The following is a 24437-nucleotide window of genomic DNA, read 5'->3' on the forward strand; positions in this document are numbered from 1 at the left end:
GTGTGGGCTTAGGAGCGGTGCTCGTTCAGAAAAATGGTGGAGAGGAAAAAGTTATCGCGTACGCTAGCCGTTCACTGTCGAAAGCCGAAGCCAACCATTCGACGACCGGGAAAGAATGTTTCGCCATTATTTGGGCCACGTCGATATTTTGCCCCTTCCTGTACGGACGACCATTCAAGGTTGTGAGCGATCACCATGCTCTGTGCTGGCTAGCCAATTTGAAAGATCCCTCCGGCCGCCTTGCTCGTTGGAGCCTGCGTCTTCAAGAATTCGACATAACAGTAGTCTACAAATCTGGCCGCAAGCATTCCGACGCAGTCTGCTTGTCGCGAGCCCCCGTCGACGCAGCAATCGAAGAAGACGACGACGATGCTTTCTTAGGACCGGTAAGCGCCAGCAGTTTCGCGCAGCAGCGGCGCTCCGATCCTGAGGTGCAAAGCATAGTTGATTACCTGAAAGGCAAGACCGCATTGCCTCCTCGAGGATTCAAGCGCCAACTGTCGTCCTTCGTCGTTCACAATAATGTCCTCCTGAAGAAGAACTTTGTGTGCAACAGGACAGTACATCTTCTTGTCGTGCCCAAGATTCTTAGGCAAGAAATTATGCAGGCTGACCAAATGTTTAGGGGAATCCCCCAAGGTGGAGTAGATTTGTAATAAGGGAGTAATTACTCATTGACGTCCACCCGAGCGCAGCCATACGGCTACAATGGAAAGCTATACAGCTTTCTCAGAAACTTCGTAGTTAAAGAAAAATTCGTCCTGGTCCGGGGTTCGAACCCGGGACCACCGCTACACCGGAGCAGTCGCTCTACCAATTGAGCTAACCGGGACGGCAAGCTTATGGTAGGGCGAGAGCGAATTGATCAATAACTCGAAATGGGAACAGTGTTGACCAAATGTTTAGGGGAATCCCCCAAGGTGGAGTAGATTTGTAATAAGGGAGTAATTACTCATTGACGTCCACCCGAGCGCAGCCATACGGCTACAATGGAAAGCTATACAGCTTTCTCAGAAACTTCGTAGTTAAAGAAAAATTTGTCCTGGTCCGGGGTTCGAACCCGGGACCACCGCTACACCGGAGCAGTCGCTCTACCAATTGAGCTAACCGGGACGGCAAGCTTATGGTAGGGCGAGAGCGAATTGATCAATAACTCGAAGTGGGAACAGTGTTGACCAAATGTTTAGGGGAATCCCCCAAGGTGGAGTAGATTTGTAATAAGGGAGTAATTGATCAATTCGCTCTCGCCCTACCATAAGCTTGCCGTCCCGGTTAGCTCAATTGGTAGAGCGACTGCTCCGGTGTAGCGGTGGTCCCGGGTTCGAACCCCGGACCAGGACGAATTTTTCTTTAACTACGAAGTTTCTGAGAAAGCTGTATAGCTTTCTATTGTAGCCGTATGGCTGCGCTCGGGTGGACGTCAATGAGTAATTACTCCCTTATTACAAATCTACTCCACCTTGGGGGATTCCCCTAAACATTTGGTCAACACTGTTCCCACTTCGAGTTATTGATCAATTCGCTCTCGCCCTACCATAAGCTTGCCGTCCCGGTTAGCTCAATTGGTAGAGCGACTGCTCCGGTGTAGCGGTGGTCCCGGGTTCGGAACCCGGACCAGGACGAATTTTTCTTTAACTACGAAGTTTCTGAGAAAGCTGTATAGCTTTCCATTGTAGCAGTATGGCTGCGCTCGGGTGGACGTCAATGAGTAATTACTCCCTTATTACAAATTATGCAGGCATGTCATGATGAGCAGACTGCGGGGCAACTCGGGATTGCTCGCACGTTGCACCGCATCCAGGAGAAGTACTATTGGCCGCGGCTAGCTGCCGACGTTTCCCATTATTTGAAAACATGTCGTGAGTGCCAGCGACGCAAAACGCCTCCGATTAGACCAGCCAGACTCCTGAACCCCGTTCCACCTCCAACTAAGCCCTTTCAGCAAATAGGAATGGACCTCCTCGGCCCCTTTCCGACTTCATCATCAGGTAACAAGTGGATCATCGTGGCCACCGACTACAATACCCGATACGCCGAAGCAAAAGCGTTGCCTAATGGTACCGCAACAGAAGTCGCAAAATTTTTTGCCGAACAAATTCTCCTGCGACACGGCGCCCCAGAAGTGCTCATCAGACAGAGGAACGGCATTTACAGCGGAGCTGACACAAGCCATTTTGAACTACAGCCAGACAAGCCATCGGAGGACAACTGCCTATCATCCGCAAACCAACGGTCTCACAGAGCGTCTCAACAAGACCATCGCAGACATGCTGTCCATGTACATCGATGCCGAACACAAGACGTGGGACTCCATTCTGCCCTACGTGATCTTCGGTTATAATACTGCCGTCCAGGAGACAACCAGGTTTACTCCATTCCAGCTGGTATACGGCAGCAAGCCCACGACAACACTCGACGCCATGCTCCCGAACGTTTCCGACGAAGAAAAACTCGACGTCTCCGCCTACCTTCAACGCGCCGAGGAAGCCCGAAGACTTGCGCGGCTTCGCATTCAAAACCAGCAGCACACCGACGCCCGACGCTACAATCTGCGCCGACGAGACACGTATTACAAGCCAGGTGATCGGGTTTGGATATGGACGCCATTTCGCCGCCGTGGATTGAGCGAAAAGTTGTTGCGAGGCTACTTTGGCCCGTACAGGGTTCTCCGTCGCATCGGTGACCTCGACTATGAAGTCATCCCCGACGGCACGTCAGCATCTCAGCGACGCCGCACACGCCCGCAAGTCGTACATGTCGTACGCCTGAAGCCATATTATGACCGCTAAAGGACTCGGAGTTTTCATTTTCCGTGCTTATTTTCATTTTAAAGCATCGAGACGATGCTTCTTGGAAGGGGGGTAATGCCACGTATCATTGTTGTCTTTGTTCGTTCACGCTCAAGGCTGCAGGAAAGGGTTGTTCGTGACGCGAGAAGCGACCAGACAAATCTCGAATGATCGCAGCCATGAAAGGCTGCATCTAGGTTTTTCCAGATTACTGTAGTGATCTTGTCCTCTTATCTGGATGTTTCCATGCCGGCTTTAAATTGAGCGATGCCGCGAGCGGCGGACATTCGTAGTTCGACGACCGCCGAGCACGCGTGTTGCTTACGCCGCCGCCGAGTGATTCAGTTCTTTTGAGGGCGCAAGTCGGCCGAAATAAAGAGCTTCGTTTGCAAGTCTTTCTGGTGTCTTCCTGACCGCTGGACTGCCGTCACTACAACGTGACATTATCCTGCTGCATCGGATATTTAAGTACGGATATCTAGACAAGCTCGAGTTGCTGCCGATCTTGTAAGTTATCCTGCTGCATCGGATATTTTAGTTTAAACACACGTGCCGAGTGCTGTGCGTCTGATGATGTCAGACCCGCCGGACCGTCAGCCGGAAAAGAGGCGCGAACGGTACCACGAGCGCGACAGCTATTTCAATTTGCCGCCGTCGACTTTCTACCGGCGCGGAAAGGTTTATGCCTCCCCTGGAGCCGCCGGCACTGCGTCTGCATTGCCTGCGAGCGATGTGCGCGGAGCTGGCCCGCATGATCAGCTGGAAACATTCGTGCTCCATCACGTGGGTGCTGCGCGGGCAGTCCTAGCCACGACGCGGTCGACGCGACTGCAGGCAGCTATTCTTCGTTTGACGAGTCCGGTGACTGCAGTGAAAGTAACTTTGGTTACTATTGTCACGTAGTGCCCCGCCGCGGTGGGTGAGTGGTTACGGAGCTCGGCTGCTGACCCGAAAGACGCGGGTTCGATCCCGACCGCGGCGGCTGAATTTCTTGAAGGCGAAATTTTAGAGGTCCGTGTGATGTGCGATGTCAGTGCACGTTAAAGAACCCCAGGTGGTCGAAATTTCCGGAGCCCTTCACTACGGCGTCTCTCATAGCCTCAGTCACTTTGGGACGTTAAACCCCAATAAACCAAACCAAACCTATTGTCACGTAGTGGTGACTGCAGTCCGGCGAACAGGAAAACAACGAGGATGTCTTCGAAACGGAACTCTTTATTTGTGGTGACTTGCGCCCGCAAACAACTGAATCACTCGGTGGCGGTGTAGCAACAAGCGTGCTAGGCGGTCGTCGAACAGAATGCCCGCCGCTGTCGGCTGTGCTCTTTTTAAAGCTGATAGCGAACATTAGAGATAAAGCTTCGGACGTTACTAGAACATTCTGGCACAAAGTAGAATCGGCTCCTCCTGGATGCGATAAATGGAGATAATTCTAGGCGCGTCTTACGTCATATACGAAGCGATAAAGCAGCGTGCCGGCAGCCTTGAAGCACGAACAAATAAACACAACAAACAAACGCTACAAAGATTCGCAGCATTACTCCCCTCTCAAAGAAGCATCGACTCGATGCTTTAGAACATAATGCGGCTATCAACAATCAAAAACGCATTGTGCAAAATAAACACCGAATGTGGAAACACGGCGTCCTTTAGCGTGCATGATAGGGCTTTAGGCGTACGATATGGACTGCTTCTGGTCGTACGCGGCGTCGCTGGGATGCCGTCATTTGGTCAGGGACGACTTCATAGTGCAATTCACCGAGCCGACGAAGAACCTTGTACGGGCCGAAATAGCGTCGCAAAAGCTTTTCACTCAATTCTCGGCGGCGAATGGGCGTCCAAACCCAGACTCGGTCTCCTGGCTTGCATTCCGCGTTGCGTCTTCGTGGGTTGTAGCGTGTGGCGTCGGTCTGCTGCTGGTCTTTGATCCTTAATCGGGGAAGTCTTCGGACTTCTGCCTGTTGTATAGGCGGCGACCTCGACGTTATCTTCCTCGGTAACGTTCGGCAAAATGGCGTCCAGCATGGTCGCGGCCTCTCTGCCATGGACGAGCCTAAAAGGCGTCATCTAGGTTGTCTCCTGCACTGCGGTGTTGTAGGCGAAGACTACGTAAGGCAAGATGACGTCCCAGGTCTTGTGTTCGGCATCGACATACATGGCGAGCATATCGGTGATGGTTTTGCTGAGGTGCTCGGTCAGTCCGTTCGTCTGCGGGTGGTATGCAGTTGTTCTCCGGCGGCTGGTTTGGCTGTAATGGCGGATGTCTTGCGTCAGTTCCGCCGTGAATGCTGTTCCTCTGTCAGTGATGACCACATCTGGGGCGCCGTATCGCAGAAGAATGTCCTCCACGAAAAATTTGGCGACTTCTTCTGCTGTTGCGTTCGGTAGGGCTTATGCCTCGGCGCAGCGGGTCAGGTAGTCGGTCGCTATAATAGTCCACTTATTTCCAGATGTTCATTTCGGGAAAGGGCCAAGTAAGTCCATGCCGATCTGCTGAAAGAGGCTTGATGGGGGTTCAATGGGGTGTTACGTTTCTGGCGAATCGACGAACGACGAGCAAGCGGCGAGACCGAAGGTTGTCTGGAACGCCTTTATTCCAACTCGGCAGACGGGCAGGAAAGAGCGGCGCAGCGCTCTGCCGTGGCGTTTATATAGCATCCCCGGAACGCCGGCGCGCGTCCCACTCGGCTCGCCTAGAACGCCGGCGCGCGTCCCACTCGGCTGGTCCAGAACGCCGGCGCGCGTCTCACTCGGCTGGCCCAGAACGCCGGCGCGCGTCTCACTCCGCTGGCCCAGAACGTAACAACTCCTCCCCTTTTAGGAGGCGCACCACATAAACTGAACAAGTTCTTCGCTGTTATGCCAACAGCTGTGAAGAGCTCCCCCACAGTCGCAAGTCGACAATAATGTAGTTCGTGAGAGCAACACGCACCGCTGCTCCATATAACAGTCATGACGGCCAGTTCGGCGCTGTTGAAATCCTGCTTCCGAGATCTGGTGCGGCGGAGTCCACAGACGAAAGCACCAGCACAGCACAGCAGCACACCGTTCCGAGGTATGGCTGGAGGAGGGGGTTGTAGCACGAGAATGAATTCACCCACACATCATTGTGACGGCCTCCGTGCCGTTGAAGAGATGTGGACTGCACTGGCCAGGCGTCAAGGGTTTCCCGACGGTGTCTTTTTGAACCTCCGGCCGAAGCCACCGGTGTCCCATTCTTGAAAGAGGCTGATGACTGGGCAGACGGGGAAACAAACAACAACCAAGCCCCACAGAAGCCACCGAGGCGCCCAAGATGTCAGTTCTGTTCACCGAAAATGCCTTTGCCTCATTATACTGCCCAAAGTCTTCCTAAATGCAACCAGATTTTTGCCCTTAAAGAAAAAGATCAGTAGCGAACATTTGAAAAGAGGAATAAGCATGAATGACTGTCTGATGACGCGATTATCCTCGGCGCTGTGGCCCAACAAATTTTGGCTATTTCTACGAGTTAGGTTCACTGGAGGGGTTGCTTTGCCTGCAAGCTTCTGAAACCGCATGTATTTTGGCGCGATGTAGGCGAAATTTGTTGGGCCACAGCGCCGAGGATAATCGCGTTCTCGAAATTCTAAAAACGAATATGGACATTACTTACGGTGGTCTACATGCCTCTCAATAATTAAGGAGCCCAACGGTAATAGTTTAAAAGTTAACTATTAAATATTTGTTAACAAGCCTGCTAGTTAGCACGTCTTAGCTGTATTACGATGTACTACACCACTGACAATGCTATGCCAGAAAAAGCGCGCATCTAATTCAAATAGCTTATTTTTAAAAATTGCAGAAAGTCTTAGGTGAAACACCCTGTATATATATATATATATATATATATATATATATATATATATATATATATATATATATATATATATATATATATATATATATTTGCCTTCATTATCCCTTGGTCATATTTCTATTTCCCCTTGAGACAATGTGACTTTCCTGGGTATTCAACTCGATTCTCAACTGAAATTTCATCATCATTGGGACCATGTGAAGAAAAAACTGCATTTGGAATTCGAGCATTAATAAAGACTTGTCATTTTTTTCCATCATTAGCACTCTTATCACTTTGCTTTTATTCATGATCACCTTAATTACGGCATTGTAGTATGGAGTAACACTTACAACTGTCATTTGCACTCTAGCCAGCACATTCTAAATCAGGCTATTCGTATTATTACCGGCAGTTCATACCTTGTTACTGCTATCTCTTTGCTTCGTCAATATAATATCTTATCCGTTAGAAATTTATTTGATTACAACATAGCCTTCATGTTTTTCAGATTATTTAACAATACACTTTCTTTTGAATTTATCGACAAATGTTTTTTGAAAAATTGTAACCCTACGAGATTTACGGCTCAAAAAATATTTTGCTTCCCCAAGTTTTTACTAGTTATCGAAAACGTCATTCTCATTTTGCATGCATTTTCCTGTGGAATAATTTACCTCTGAGTTTAAAATCGCCTATGTCTTTGTCTATGTTTAAATCGAATTTAAAAAGTTTGCTTTTGCAGCAAAATGTGGAGCGAACTGCTTCTATTCCCTTTAGAAAATTCTTGTCCTTAATTATTTGCTAGAAATTTCTACTTTGTTTTTTGTTTCTTGACAACTGTATTGTTGTATTCTCAATTGTTTCTTTATGTGTTTTCACAACGCTCTATTTTGTACAATATTATTTATACTGGGTTGTTATTCTTGTTGTTCTTGTCTGTTTGTTTTTCCCTGCTAATCTATTTCATTCTCATTATATAAATGTTACTTATTTAAAATACCATTGTTATTACTGCTAATTGTACCTGTCTGTGATGTTGCTTGTTTTTTAATCAAGTTAGTATTAGTCTACCTGGGGTCCCGTGACAGTCGCTTGACTTTGGGACCCTCGCCTGTATACTGAGTTTATGTAACCGATTTGTACACAATAAATTTTTATCTTATAAAAAAATAAAGAACTTCATAGTGGTGAACCGTAACTAGCACGCAGTTTTTTTTTCAAACGATTATCCTTGAAGCGAAAGTTCTGACCACAAGGTTTCTTAAATTCACCGCCTGTCAATAAAAGCCCAACATATGGATGATAATTTCGGTTGGAAGAAAGATAACTGTTATGGCTATGCGACCTGGAATCCTACTAGCCATATACTAAGAGATAGGAGAGGCCAGCGTATTTGTACGGTTCCCTTGGCTTGAAAAGCATCCTGAAAGCTATTAGGTCTGGACTGGAGAGAATGAACGTCGTTCGCATGGAACGTCTACTCCGTTGATGCTTTGCCTGTGCCCGCTAGGTGCCCTCGGTTCCGGGGTCTCGTTTTTCCCCTTCGACAAAGGTATTGAAAAGGCGACTTCTGCAGGGTGTCTGTAGGTGCTTCGCACATCAGGAACCGCAGGTAGGTATGCAATCAGAAGGCTCCAAGTCAGCACTTCAAAAAAGAAAGCCACCAGAAGTAAAAAAAAATGCAAAGAATTTCTCTTGTCCCTCAGTAGCATAGAGATCATGTTGGTCCAAGCAGAATTTGCTAACGGAAGTTCCCCGGCTGCTTGCGAAAAGTGGAACCGTAGTAAAAAATTGTCCGCAGAAGAGAAGCAAGTGCATTCTTCTTCTTGCACGATTATTTCTTTCTTTATTTATTTCAAAGCACACATGTAATTACATAAAGACACTCAAGGATCATTAGCCAGGGGCTAGTCGTGGATCCCAAAATAAATACAAATACGTCTTCGGACGATTTAGGAGAAAAAAACACGTACATAATTGTCGGTGCAGAATGAAACAATTGAAATACAAAACAACATTATACAAACTGAAGCACTATCGTGTGACATATTACCAAAGAAACAAGAAAACTCATTCTACGCTCAGGCGTTCAATAGGTTAAAAGTAATATGCCACGCTGCAGATGCATATAGTGCCGCTTTACTGAGACACTTCTGTGTGAAGGAAAAAAATCTTTAATGGTTTAAATGTGTTCGGTGAAGATGTGACTGGGCATGGGACAGCATTTCAAATTTTGAAACCACAAAAACGGAGAAATCGATGACCGTAAGGATTGTTAGATATTGGAAGCAAGAACTTTCTATGAGCGGCTGAACGAGAACTGGCCGGAGGGGCGTTGTATGAAACTGAAGGAAAGGTGCTAGGGTTCCAAATAATATTGTTTACAAAAATTGCTAAACGATAGCTTCTTGGGTTAGTTTGTGGTATAATGTTATTTTGTTTAAATAACGGCCGCGACGGAGTTCTAGGTGCCACAAAATTGATAATTCTAAGAGCCCCTTTTTGTAGCCTTACCACAAGATCAATATATGTTGGGTATGTAAGGCCCGAGGCCTCAATAGAGTTTGCTAGCTGCGTCTGAAACAAGCTGGCGCTGGAACTGGCGCTGGAAACAAATTCGCTGGCACTAAGCCTCTTCTGTACTCGCAGAACAGAAACGCAATGAGACATAGGCGATGACCACAACAACGGGTTCTTGGGAGGCAAAAAGCAAAACTAACCGGAAATTTTCGGCGCTTAATGAGTTCAAAAAAGGACAAAGGAAAGGTAGCGAGTCGTTTCTAGCCTTTTTCGTCAAATACCTGCCTAATGGAATGCAGGTATGCACGGTGAGATCTCGCACTAGTAGACCGAGACATGTACCTACCTATTTCGCAGCCCCAATGATTATACCTCCCCTTTTTGCTTCTAAATGCTCAAATGCTGCTTACCTGCAACAAGCCCCCTTTAATGCTTCATTCACGGCGGTTTCCTGTCTTGCTCAGAGTCCACCCATGTAACATATGCCATTTCAGGAGCGGATACAGGTCCGCTCTCCTCATACCGCTATTCCTCGTCGCAAAGCTCACTACTTGAGCTGTCCGAATATCAGGGAGAATGCAGAACACATTCTGCGCTCATGTACCATCTAATCAGCAGTGGGCAAGTAGAAGACACGTTTATATTGTGGTTTATTCATACAATCAGTCTTTCGGTTTCTTGTCTTCTAGATCGACCGAATGGCTTGTCACAGTAGATTTAAGGTCCGGCTCGCGCCGGGACACGTAGCTGTGGCGTCACAAGTGAACGGCGATGTAGACGTTCTCGGGCAGGCCTCACATTTTGAGCTTTTGAGGGTCCAAATATTGGCCATCGAAGTAAACGCGCTTGACTGGTGACGAGATAGGACTGAGGCACGACATTTCTAAACAAGCACTGCCGGCACCGTGCAGCCCGTTCTCGTGGAACTCGCAGTTGAAGCTCACCGTCACCTGCAGCTTCTTGTCTTCTGGGTCGACCGGCTGGCTTGTCACAGTAGGCTTAAGGTCCGGCGCGCGCCGAGACACGTAGTCATGGCGTCCCAGGTCACCGGCGATGTAGCCGTTCTCAGGTAGGCCCCTATTTTCAGCTCTTCAGGGTCGCAATCTTGGTGATCCAAGAAAAAGAGCTTCACTTGTGACGGCATAGGAGTGAGGCGCGCCTTTTCAAAAAAAGCGTCGCCTGCACTGCGCAGCGCGTTCTCGTGGAACTCGCAGTTGAAGCTCACCGTCTCTGGGTCGCAATGCTTCTCTTCGCCGGAAGCGCTGAGCTCGCTCTTCGATGCCTTAGTGCCGCCGTCCGCGTCCGGGTTCTTAGGCTTCGTGGGCTGGGCTGCTTCGTCACCGCCGCCACTCTCCACGGTAGCTATTTCCTTCGAGCAGGTAGCAAAGCGGGTGTACAGTCCTGAAGGCGGTTTTTCTTCTTCCTCTTAAAGCATGGCACATACCCGCATGGAGGGGATTGATCTGATTGCGTTTCCTCTTCTTTGCACATGCCCAACATTTCCACACCTTCTTCGTTTCTCCGCTTGATGACACCAGCGAAATACCAGAAAGCCGTGCTTTAATGTACAACGAAGCATCAGAGGAAACAACAAAAGGGATAGGGAGATGACCTACTCAGGCGGAAATTTTTTTGTTAGGGAAAGTAAGGCGCAGTTACCCGAATTTTCCGTGACAAAATTTGGTGCACACGCTGGGTAAAGACCCCTCCATATGTCTCATACTGCTTCCGATACCTTGGGCTCCAGTCCTTCGCTAGTCGACACTCCTGTGCACCGTGCTAGCCGTGGAAACCAAGGCGTACCTCTCGAGCACGGGCCTTTGGAGTTTCGCAGGGCATCCACTCATCGACCGGTAATGCAAGCTGCGGCCTACTATACACTCCTAAAAGAAGGTGGCGCTACTTACTAAGGCAAACCTAGCAAGTGCTCGCCACATATGCTGGTAGGTTGTTAATAACGGCACGTAGTAAATGAAATGGTAGCCACTGTTACTAGCTGAAAGAGCTAGTGCTCGTAACTAACCTGTCAAGGAAAGCCTAGTAATAAGCACCAGATTTTGACTTGCAACCATTAATAATTCTTATAGTAAAACCTAGTAATGAGCACAACCAAAACAGGTATGCAGTAGTACGCTGCTCATAGTAACAGCAACCTTATATGATGTTGTCTGTAGAACAAGTCACTAACTGGGAGAATGCAAATAAACATACACAATAATTAGCTGCGAGTAAGGTGCATACGGCAGCTAGCGAGCGGCATGCACTTTAACATCGTCACTTTCATGCGCACCTGCGAACGCTAGGTGGCACTAATAATCACGGCTTTCTTGTCATGGTTTCACGTTAACGATAAGGCGCGAAAAGTATCTGCGCGCATAAACGCTGCCTCTGCTACGGCATGGTTCACTACATTTTTCTTCCCAGCTATTCGCGTTCTCACGAAACTAAACTCTCCATTGGCGCGCAGAATATTTTGTGCATTATTAATATTCAAAATAACGAAAGCAAATTAACAAGAAAATATATTTTTTATACTGCTTCCGCTTCTTGTGAAACATTTTTAAAGGAAATCTGACTGTAAATCAGAAAGCCAAACATTTTCGTAACCGTCCCTGTAGCGATGGAGAGAGAGAGAATAAGTGTGCAGGAATAGGTGAGTTCGAACTTGAATCTGCCCAGTGGTTGACAGCGTTACAGTGGATCAATACAAGTTCCGGTACCGGCTTTTCAACTGTAGCGGCTGTTGCAACGCACGACCAAAAAAGAAAAGAATACCGTCCCGTTTCACGGGCACTAATGATGGGTGTTGTGAGGTGACAAATCCACACAGAATACAGGAGCACCTCATCAGAAGAGCGCTCGTGAGACGACACAACCAAGACACAGCGTGACAAAAGAAGGACGCAAAAATAAATAGCGATCTTGGTAAGACAACACTGAAAAAACAGCAATGTCTTAGGTTGCAACATTTCAGCGCATCGACCCAATGCATCAGCGCCCCTTCAAACTCTTAGACAAGCATTAGAATTTGAGCAGCAGTTAATACACTCGAGAAGTAAAAAATAACACTAACCCCTTTTTTAGGCGTTCGTGATAGGCGTTGTGAACTGAAAAAACACCACAGGAAGAAATAGCACAGGATTACGGCAGATAGCGCTTTGTAGCTCAACATTGCCAGTTTAAAAATGCTTCGACATTGGATGGTGCTGCTGCTCATGTCGAGAGAGATGGGGGGGGGGGGGATGACTGAAGAAACTGCGGCACAACGACGCCAACCCAAGAAAGAAAAGGGCAGCAGATATGCGCATGTGTTGTCCCTTTCTTTCTCGAGTTATCGCTGCGCCGCAGTTTTCTCAGTCATACACAAACTCGCCCCACTGGCCGTCATTCTAGAAGTTGAGATTTTTTAATAAAAGTTGCAGATAATTTAGACAGCGTTTAAAAACTGCCAGCATGGTATTCTGTTTTCGGTTTCTTATGTAAGGTGAGAAAGGCGATAACAAAAGTGAGTAGAATAAGGGCTCAGAATAGGTGAGGAATTCCAGACGCCATTCAATATTTAAACTTCTCACGCTTGAGTATTGCCGCATTAGAGGTTTTGGCACATAATCCACATATCAACACCGTAAAACATTTCTTGCGATGTTTTGCTTTTTAAAGGGAGGTACCTATAGGTGAGCGAAATGGGGAACCGTAGTAAAAAATTGTCCGCAGAAGAGAAGCAAGTGCATTCTTTTTCTTGACCGATTCTTTTTTTGTTTATTTATTACACAGCACACATGTAATTACATGTTGGGGAGGAGGAATAACCGCAAACTTGACAGGACTGAAGATCGAGAAGAGGACAGGACGAGCGGTATTTTTTTTTTTTTTTTGGGGAAGCTTTGGGCCAGTTGGTCAGACATGTTGGGGAGGAGGAATAACCGCAAACTTGACAGGACTGAAGATCGAGAAGAGGACAGGACGAGCGGTCAGTCCTGTCAAGTTTGCGGTTATTCCTCCTCCCCAACATGTCTGACCAACTGGCCCAAAGCTTCCCCTTGATGTAATTACATAAGGACACTCAAGGATCCTTAGCCAGAGGCTAGTCGTGGATCCCAAAATGAATGCAAATAAGTCTTCTGATGATTGAGGAGAAAAAAAACACACATAAATTTCGGTGCAGAATGAAACAATTGACATACAAAACAACAATACACAAAGTGAAACACTATCGTATGAGATATCACCAAAGAAACAAGAAAGGTCATTCTACATTCAGACGTTCAATAGGTTAAGAGTTATATACAACGGTGCAGACGCATGTAATGCCGCTTTACTGAGACACTTCTGTGTGAAGGAAAAAAATCTTTAATGGTTTAAATGTATTCGGTGAAGATGTGACTGGGCATGGGATAGCATTTCAAATTTTGAAACCACAAAAACGGAGACATCGATGACCGTAAGGATTGTTAGATATTGGAAGCAAGAACTTTCTATGAGCGGCTGAACGAGAACTGGATGGAGGGGCGTTGTATGAAACTAAAGGAAAGGGGCTAGGGTTGAAAATAACATAGTTTACAAAAATTGCTGGCATAATGGCATAAGTGGCATAATGTTATTTTGTTTAAATAAAGGCCGCGATGGAGTTCTAGGTGCAACAAAAGTAATAATTCTAACAGCCCTTTTTGCAGCCTTACCACGGCGTCATTATATGATGGGTATGTAGGGCTCGAGGCCTCAATACAGTATGTCAGTGCGTCTGAAACAAGCTGGCGCTGGAACTAGCGCTGGAAACAAATTCGCTGGCGTCAAGCCTCTTCTGTACTCGCAGAACAGAAACGCAATCAGACATAGGCGGTCACCACAACTACGTGTTCTGGGGAGGCAAAACCCAAACCTAACCGGCAAATTTTCGGCGCTTAATGAGTTCAAAAAAGGACGAACGAAAGAAAGCTGCCTTCGCCGGTTTTCGAGCCAAGCGCTTCTTGCAAAGTGAACTCGGCTGACCCGTAGCAATCACTGCCTGTAAATAGATTTTGGCGCGCACTTAAGACGCCCACACAGTACCTTGATTCTACGTAATGTGTAAAAAAAAAGGACAGCCGTCAAATAAGCTGGTTTTTTTATTCTGGCTGCCATGTTTACGATGGTTGAATATGTGGGTGGAGAGATAAGGCTTAATTCTTTGAATCAGGAGGCAGCTCACGCCACCTAGCCGACGCTTTTCCAGCGTCAGCGCACCCTCACAGCAGCAAAAGTGACTGAAGAGCAAACTGAATTGCCAAAGTTGAGAACGCTTCTTCTTTTGCTTCATGTTGTTCAGTTTGAAATATAGTTTGTTAGCAAATTAAAACATGTTTTCAATTATTAACCGCGTGTTTACAGCAAAACGTTAGCATACGGTCCCTTATTGTGCAACTGAATGCTGCCTGGGTGGAGCCCTGCTACTAGGCACCGCAACCTCGCTGCTAATGGGTTGATTCCGCGGTAAGCATCTCGCGGTGTCGTCATTTTGACGTCAGAGTCTCAAAATTAAGATAAAAACTCGTAATCGCACCCATGCACTTTCAGAACAGAAACGCAGGCATAGGCGGTTATCATAATTACGTGTTCTTGGGAGGCAAAAAGCAAAGCTAACCGGCCAATTTTCCGCCCCTAATGAGTTCAAAAAAGGACGAACGAAAGGTAGCGCGTCTTTTCTAGCCTTTTTCTTCAAAGACCTGATTAATAGAATGCAGGTATGTACGGTGAGCTCTCGCGCTAGTAGACCGAGATGTGTACCTACCTATTTAGCACCCCAATGATTATACCTGCTCTTTTTGCTTCTAAATGTTTCAATGCTGTTTACCTGAAACAAGCCCCCTTTAATGCTTCATTCATGCCGGTTTCCAGTCTTGCTCAGAGTCCACCCATATAACATATGCCACTCCAGGAGCGGATACAGGTACGCTCTCCTCATACCGCTATACTCATCGCAAAGCTCACTATTTGAGCTGTCCGGATATCAGGGAAAAGGCAGAACACATTCTGCGCTCATGTACCAACTTATTAGCAGTGGGCAAGTAGAAGACACGTTTATATTGTGGTTTACTCATATAATCAGTCTGTCCATTTCTTGTCGTCTAGATCGACCGAGTGGCTTGTCACAGTAGGTTTAAGGTCCGGCTCGCGCCGGGACACATAGACGTGGCGTCCCAGGTCAACGGCGATGTAGCCGTTCTCGGGTAGGCCTCATATTTTCAGCTTTTCAGGGAATAACTATTGGTCATCGAAGAAAACGGGCTTGACTCGTGACGGCATAGGAGTGAGGCGCGCCTTTTCAAAAAAAGCGTCGCCCGCACCGCGCAGCTCGTTCTCGTAGAACATGCAGTTGAAGCTCACCGTCCCCATCAGCTTCGTGTCTTCTGGGTCGACCAGCTGGCTTGTCACAGTAGGCTTAATGTCCGGCGCGCGCCGAGACACGTAGCCAGGGCGCCCCAGGTGACCGGCGATGTAACCGTTCTCAGGCAGCCCCCCCCCCCCCCCCCATTATCAGCTCTTCAGGGACGAAATCTTTGTGATCCAAGATAAAGGGCTTCACTCGTGACGGCATAGGAGTGAGGCGCGCCTTTTCAAAAAAAGCGTCGCCCGCACCGCGCAGCGCGTTCTCGTGGAACTTTCAGTTGAAGCTCACCGTCACCATCAGCTTCCTCTCTTCTGGGTCGACCGGCTGGCTTGTCACAGTAGGCTTAAGGTCCGGCGTGCGCCGAGACACGTAGCCATGGCGTCCCAGGTCACCGGCGATGTAACCGTTCTCAAGCAGCCCCCCCATAATCAGCTCTTCAGGGACGAAATTTTGGTGATCCAAGATAAAGGGCTTCACTCGTGACGGCATAGGAGTGAGGCGCGCCTTTTCAAAATAAGCGTCGCGCGTACCGCTCAGCGCGTTCTCGTGGAACTCGCAGTTGAAGCTCACCGTCACCATCAGCTTCCTGTCTTCTGGTTCGACCGGATGGCTTTTCACAGTAGGCTTAAGGTCCGGCGTGCGCCGAGACACGTAGCCATGGCGTCCCAGGTCACCGGCGATGTAACCGTTCTGAGGCAGCCCCCCCCCCCCCCATAATCAGCTCTTCAGGGACGAAATCTTGGTGATCCAAGATAAAGGGCTTCACTCGTGACGGCATAGGAGTGAGGCGCGCCTTTTCAAAAAAAGCGTCGCCCGTACCGCGCAGCGCGTTCTCGTGGAACTCGCAGTTGAAGCTCACCGTCTCTGGGTCGCAATGCTTCTCTTCGCCGGAAGCGCTGAGCTCGCTCTTCGATGCCTTAGTGCCGCCGTCCGCGTCCGGGTTCTCAGGCTTCGTGGGCTGGGCTGCTTCGTCACCGCCGCCACTCTCCATGTTAGCAATTTCCTTCGAGCAGGTAGCAGAGGCCTGAACGCGGTTTTTCTTCTTCTTCCTCTTAAAACATGGTACATACCCGAAAGGGGGAGATTGGTCTGAATGCGTTTCGTCTTCTTTGCACATGCCGGACATTGCCACACCTTCTTCGTTTCACCGCTGGAATGACACCACCGAAATACCAGAGAGCGGTTCTTTCAAGTACAACGAAGCATCAGAGGAAACAACAAAAGTGATACGAAGATGACGAACTGAAGCGGAAATTTTTTGTTAGGGAAAGTAAGGCGCAGTAACCCCAATTTGCCGTGACATATTTTGGTGTACACGCTGGGTAAAGACCCCTCCATATGTATCATACTGCTTCCGATACCTTTGGATCCAGTGCTTTGGTATTGGACACCCCTGAGCACCGTGGTAGCCATAGAAACCAAGGCATATCTCTCGAGCAGGGGCCGTTGGAGTTTGCAGGGCATCCACTCATCGACCTGTCATGCAAGCTGCGGCCTACTATACACTCTTAAAAGTCGTGCTACTTAGTAATGCAAACCTAGCAAGTGCTTGTCACGTATGTTGGTAGGTTCTTAGAAACGGCAGGTAGTAAATGAAATGCTAGCTACCGTTACTAGGTGAAAGAACTAGAGCTCGTGAGTAACCTTTCAAGGAAAGCCTAGTAATAAGCAATAAATTTTGCCCTGTAAACAGCACTAATTCTTATAGTAAAACCTAGTAACGAGTCCAAAGAGAGCAGGCATGCATTACTAAGCTGCTCCTACTAACAGCCACCTTATATAATGTTGTCTCTAGTACAAGCCACTGACTTATAGAACGCAAATAAACATGCACTATAATTTGCTGCGAGTAAGTGGCATACGGCAGCTAGCGTGCGGCATGCACTTTAACATCGTCACTGTCATGCGCAACCAGGGAACGCTAGGTGGCAATAATAATCACGGCTTTTATGTCATGGTTTTCACGTGAACGATAAGCCACGAAAAGTGTCTGCGTGCATAAACGCTGCCTCTGCTACGGCATGGTTCACTAAATTTTTCTTCCCAGCTATTCGCGTTCTCACGAAACTAAACTCTCCATTGGCGCGCGGAATATTCGGTGCATTATGATTATTAAAAATAACCAAAAAAAATTAACAAGAAATCATATATTTTATGCTGTTTCCGCTTCTCGTGAAACAACATTAAAGGAAATCTGACTGTAAATCAGAAAGCCAAACATTTTCGTAAGCGCCCCTGTAGCGCTGGAGAGAGGGAGAATAAGTGTGCAGGTATAGGTGAGTACGAACTTGAATCTCTCCAGTGGTTGACAGCGTTACACTGCATCCCTGCAAGTCCCGGTACCGTCTTTTCAACTGTAGCAACTGTTACAACACTAGAGCAAAAAAGGAAAAGGATACCGTCCCGTTTCACGGCCACTAATAATGGGTGTTGTGAGGTGACAAAGCCAGAAAGAATACAGTTGCACGTCATCAGAAGAGCGCTGATAAGACGACACAACCAGGACACAGTGCGACACAAGAAAACGTAACAAATAAATAGCGACTCTCGGTACCGCAACACCGAAAAATCTCTGCCTTTCCCGTAACCGAGAGTAGAGTAAGCATGAAATGTTTACGGGCATAACACATTGTTTGCAGATGGTACTAGTCAAAATCTTGAAATTGGTCTAGTGTTCAACACACCACACTTACATACTGTGCACTGGTCCATGTGGACGCAATCGTTTCCTGTGAGTGTGGAGAATCTCTTCCGCCTTGCCTCTTCAGCTGTATCCGGTTTCTGGTTGTCTTTCATCTTTTTAATCGCTGTTTTAATTCCTCGGTTATTTGTATTACTTTGCCTTTGTGACACTGGTGACGTCACCACTGGATTACGTTACACATAATGGATGAAGATGATGTGACAAATTACTAATTAGTGAATAATTACTAATTAATGAATTAATACTGATTAACTGATAATTAATGACGCTCAAGCTTCGGGTTTAGGAGTGGAACGCGACAGCGCGTTGTAGAGCTGCCAGGCAGTCCATGGAACGCCACCACCCGTTCGGCGCGATGCCTTGCCCTTTGAACGCGACGCTTTTTGAGGAAAGGAAATTCGGCAGTAATTCTCTGTCCTCTCGATGGACACCCGAACTGCACCGCACAGGAAGGGAGCAACGCCACCACCCGTTCGGCGCGTAGCTTCCGGCGCTTGTATGCCGGTCCTATAGGAAGGCTTAGAGAGTCTCGTTAAATCTCGTACGGTGCCCGGATGCTGTCGTTTCAGTGCCCGGATGAGTGTAATTCAGTGCCCGGATGTTGGCTCTCGGTCTCGGCGTGACGTCACCACACAGCCGACAACGGGAGCTAAAAGCATTTCATGCTTAAAAACAGCAATATCTCAGGATGCAACATTTAGCACATTGACCCAATGCATCAGCGCCCCTTCGAACTGCTAGACAAGGTTTAGAATGCAGTAGCTGTTCATACACTCGAGGAGTAAAAAATAACACTATCCCTTTTTTAGGCGTTCCTGATAGGCGTTGTGAACTGAAAAAACAGCACAGGAAGAAACAGCACAGGTGTACGGCAGATAGCGCTTTGTAACCCAACACTGCCATCCTGAAAATGCTTGGACATTGGATGCTGCTGCTGCTCATATAGAGAGAGGTAGGGGGAGGTGGGGATGACTGAAGAAACAGCGGCACAACGACGGCAACCCAAGAATAAAAATGGGAAGAGTTATGCGCACGCGTTGTCCTTATCTTTCTCGAGTTGTCGTCGTTGCGCAGCAGTTTTCTCAGTCATACAACAACTACCCCCCCATAGGCCGTCATTCCAGAAGTTGAGATTTGTTACTAAAAATTGCAGATAATATAGCCAGCGTTTAAAAACAGTCGGCATGATATTCAGTTTTCAGTTTGTTATGTAAGGTGAGAAAGGCGATAACATAAGTGTGTAGAATAGGGGCTTAGAATAGGGAAGGCTTCTGCAGACGCCATTCAATATTTAAACTTCTCACGCTTGAGTATTGCCGCATTAGAGGGTTTGGCACGTAATCCACATATCAACACCGTAACACATTTCTTGCGATGTTTTGCTTTTTAAAGGGAGGTACCTAAAGGTGAGTGTTCCCTTTGCCCCGTTCTCAACCTTTGCATTGTCTCCAACTTGATAAAACAACGCATGTTTCGAGTGGAAGGATAGAGTTTGCTCTACGCAAAATATGAGTCACCTTTCTGTGCTATTTATAAATTCTGTGACTGCCAGAGGTCGGTCACGGAAAATCATTTCTAAGATCACCTTCGTCGACTCTATTATGAGATGGTAAGACCACGTGTTTATGTTTATTTTTTCGGTTTCTTACTCTAGTGCTTAAGGTCATTCTCAATGACTGCTAATAACATTTTTTACTTTTCTGAACATGTCGCGCGCTGGAACTGAAATAAAGAGAGACACTTGCAAATACCTGTTTTAAACGCGCACCTGCAGAAATGAAATACATGGCGCCCCGCTTCTCAGCTGTATACATGGTTGGTAATTGCGAGCCTGTATCTTATAAGTAGTAGGCAAAGTGGCTCCACCACGAATAGGAATAACGCCACAGGAAAACGAACAACATACGAAACCAAGGAAAACACGTCCGAAATTTATTTTTTCGCTACCTCGATAGCGCCTGATTCTCAAGAAATATCTTATAGTAGCAGTGGGCTAATATGAACACAGCTTTTAAAAACTTTAATGTGTGAGCTGGAGCCTGCTCCTTATAACCAATATTCCCGCCGGCCATGATTGCCAAATACTTGATGTTGGATGGGTGCAGACGTCCTCTAAGCTGTACTGTAATATCTAAATGAGGGCAAATGTTGTGCAATGGAATAATCTTGAGTCCCAGCCTCACTCTGAAGCTCTTACACAGGCCAGTTCAGGTTTTAGGTTTTCGAATTTACTTTCAACCATTTTTCGACTACTGCTCGTCCTGACTTTCTTGATATCTCCGAACTTATTACAACCGAAATAAGCTTCCTCTTTGCCATCTTTCAGTCCAGAAATTACTACAATGTCCTTTGAAACAAATATATATTACGAAGTTCATAGTGATGCACCGTGAGTGGCACGCAGTTTTTTTTAAACCATTATCTTTGAAGCGAAACTTCTGGCCACATGGTTTCGTAAATTAACCGCCTGTCAATAAAAGCCGAACATATGATGACTTAGGTTGCTAGAAAGATAGCTGTTATGGCTACGCGAGCTGGAATCCTACTGGCCGTATACTAAGGGATAGGAGTGGCGAGCGTATTTCTGCGATTTTCTTGGCCTCATCCTGAGGACTACTCAGTCTGGACTAGCGCGTATGAACGTCGTTCGTTTCGAACTTCTCCTCCGTGGATGCTTTGGCTGTGCCCGCTGGGTGCCCTCTGTTCCGGGGTCTCGTTTTTTCCCTTCGAGAAAGGAATCGAAAGCCGACTTCTGCAGGGTGGCTGTCGGTCCTTCGCACATCAGGAACGCCAGGTATGCAATCAGAAGACTCCAACTCAGCACGCCAAAAAAAAAAGAGTGAAGTAAAAAAAAGTAAAGAAATGTTCTTCTCCTTCAGTAGTATAGAGAGATCATGTTGCTCCCAGAAGAATTTCGAAACGGAATTTCCCCCGTCTGCTTGTGAGGAGTGGAACCGTAGTAAAAAATTGTCCGCAGAAGAGAAGCAAGTGCATTCTTCTTTTGGCCAATTCTTTCTTTCTTTCTTTCTTTCTTTCTTTATTTCAAAGCACACTTGTAATTACATAAAGACACTCAAGGATCCTTAGCCAGAGGCTGGTCGTGGATGCCAAAATGAATACGAATATTTCTTCTGGCGATTGAGGAGAAAAAAAAACACATATTTCTTGGTGCGGAATGACAATAATTAAATACAAAAAACATTATACAAACTGAAGCACTATCGTATGACATATTACCAAAGAAACAAGAAAACTCATTCTACGCTCAGACGTTCAATAGGTTAAAAGTAATATGCCACGCTGCAGATGCATATAGTGTCGCTTTACTGAGACACTTCTGTGTGAAGGAAAAAATTCTTCAATGCTCTAAACGTATGAGGTGAAGATGTGACTGAGCATGGGATAGCATTCCAAAGTTCGACACCACAACAACGGAGACATCCATGACCATAATGATTGTTAGATATTAAAAGCAAGAACTTTCCATGAGCGGCTGAACGAGTACTGGACGGAGGGGCCTTGTATGAAACTAAGGAAAAAGACCTAGGATTGCAAATAACTTTGTTTAGAAAAATTGCTAAACGATAGTCTCTTAGGTTAGTTAGTGGCATAATGCTATTTTCTTTAAATAAAGGCCGCGATGGAGTTTTAGGTGCAAGAAAATTGATAATTCTAAGAGCTCCTTTTTGCAGCCTTACCACGGGATCAATATTCGATGCGTATGCAAGGCCCCAGGCCTCAATACAGTATACCAGCTGCGGTTGAAAGAAACTGGCGCTGGAACTAGCGCCGGAAACAAATTGACTGGCGTTAAGCTCTTCTGGGGCACCATTACGAGTCGCTCAAAATTGTCTCAATCGGAAAATGTCTCAAAAAGTGTCTCATTTGCCCCGTTTCTATTAGTCTGCCGTGACCAGCGGCCAGATTGATTTTTTGCGTCACCGGCGGACGTCACAAACGTGCAGAAGTGTTTACGTTGCTTACCTAATTATGCGAGCCAATTGAGGCGATTTTTTGCGACTGGAACGAGTGGTCTCAAACTGCTTGAGATAGAAAATGGCGCTTGTTTACATCGCCGGTGGCCGCGCGAGCAACGATGTAGGCGGGTGCATGTAGACGGTTTTGACGTGCGGGACGAGTTGTTTCGACGTTTTGACATAGGAAGGAGACTGCGCAATGGCTATGCGACGAGCTCGCCGTTGAACTTGGAGGTGTGCGGGTGAGTGCGCGGTCAGTGGAGTGGCAGCTGCTGTGCGCGCCTTCGCCGCCGGTGAGTTTCAAGACGTAGGAAAGGAAGTAAACGTCCGCGTAGCCCAACGGAGTGTGAGCAAGTGTTTGCGGTGCGCTGCGGAGACCACTGTCAAAGTTAAGTCGCAGAAGGTGCGCGCTTTCCGGCGACACACCCAAGGCGAGGCGGCGGCGAAGGAGGGCTTCGCATAAACTTTCGCCACCGCAGTATCCCCGGCGGCGTCATCCGAGCATCATCCGAACGAAACGGGAACAACACCACCACGAATATCAAGTGCTTAATCCGAAGCGAGCGGCATGAGTTGGTTACGAGGCGGAAGAGTGGTTGTTGCCACAGTGACCGGACGTGCCGGCGCACATTTCCCGCATCGAGATTGCAAGCTCCCAGTAGCTGCACCGGTCTGCTCCCCTAAGTCGGCAGTTGCTGCAGTGTGATTATTCATGGTCGCGTGGTATCTTCTGAACAATAATAAATACAACCCTGCATCACCCTTACACTACATTTGCCATCGATAGCACGCTAGGTGAGTTCACAAAGGCGAGTCGAGGAGGTCGTGCGACAGGCTTAAATCGATTTGTTACGCTCCCTCTTCGCTTTACATGTACTTCGGAAACCGTAACTAATTGACCGAATTCGGGCGCGCGACTATAGTGCCTAGAATACTAGCGCGACGTTTGCACCTCGCCAGTGTGCACTTGCCTTAAAGCTGCCTTCGCCGGTTTTCGAGCCAAGCGCTCCTTGCAAATTGATCTCGGCGGACACGTAGCAATCACTGGCTAAACAAATTTTTCCGCGCACTTAAGACATCCGGACAGTACCTTGATTCTACGTAATGTGTAAAAAAAAAGGACAGGCGTCGAATCAGCTCATCCATCTTTCCTCCATGCTTATCCCTCCACGCACATCTCAGGCATCGTAAACATGGCAGCCAGAAAAAAAATTGAGCTGATTGACGGCTGTCCCTTTTTTTTTTTACACATTACATAGAATCAAGGTACTGTGCAGACGTCTTAAGTGCGCGGAAAAATCTATTTAAAGGCAGTGATTGCTACGGGTCTCTCGAGATCAATTTGCAAGGAGCGCTTGGCTCGAAAACCGGCGAAGGCAGCTTTAAGCAAGTTCACAATGCCGAGTTGCAAACGTCGCGCTAGTATTCTAGGCGACCGATTTCGGTCAATTAGTTACGGTTTGCGAAGCACATGTAAAGTTGGGAGGGAGCGTAACAAATCGATTTAAGCCTGTCGCGCGACCTCCGCGACTCGCCAGTGTGAACTCACCTAGCCTGCTATCGATGGCAAATGTGCTCCAAGGGCGATGCGTGATTCTATTTATTTTTGTTCAGAAAATACCCGGCGACCATGAATAATCACGCTGCAGCAACTGCCGACATACGGAAGCATACCGGTGCAGCTGCTGGGAGCTTGCAATCTCACTGCGGGAATTAAGATCCGGCACGCCCGGTCACTGCGGCAACAATCACTCTTCCGCCTCGCGGTAACCAACTCATGCCGCCCGCTTCGGGTTAAGCACTTGATATTCGTGTTGGTGTTGTTGCCGTTCCGTTCGGATGACGCCGCCGGGGATACTGCGGGGGCGAAAGTTTATGCGAAGGAAGTCTCCTTCGCCGCCGCCTTGTCTTGGGTGTCTCGCCGGAAAGCGCGCACCTTCTGCGACTTAACGTTGACAGTGGTCTCCGCAACTCACCGCAAAAACACTTGCTCACAGTCGGTTGGGCTACGCCGACGTTTACTTCATTTCCTACGGTGTCTTGAAACCCACAGGCGGCGAAGGCGCGCACAGCACTTGCCGCTCCACTGACCGCGCACTTACCCGCACACCTCCAAGTTCAACGGCGAGTTCGTCGCACAGCCATTATGCTCCTTCCTATGTCAAAACGTCGAAACAACTCGTCCGGCACCTCAAAACCGTCTTCATGCACCCTCTTACACCATTGCTCGCGCGGCCACCGGCGATGTAAACAGCCGCCA

This window comes from Amblyomma mixtum, chromosome 3 (genome assembly GCF_055824585.1).
Source record: "Amblyomma mixtum isolate Tamu chromosome 3, ASM5582458v1, whole genome shotgun sequence".
In the NCBI taxonomy this organism is placed as follows: Eukaryota; Metazoa; Arthropoda; class Arachnida; order Ixodida; family Ixodidae; genus Amblyomma; species Amblyomma mixtum.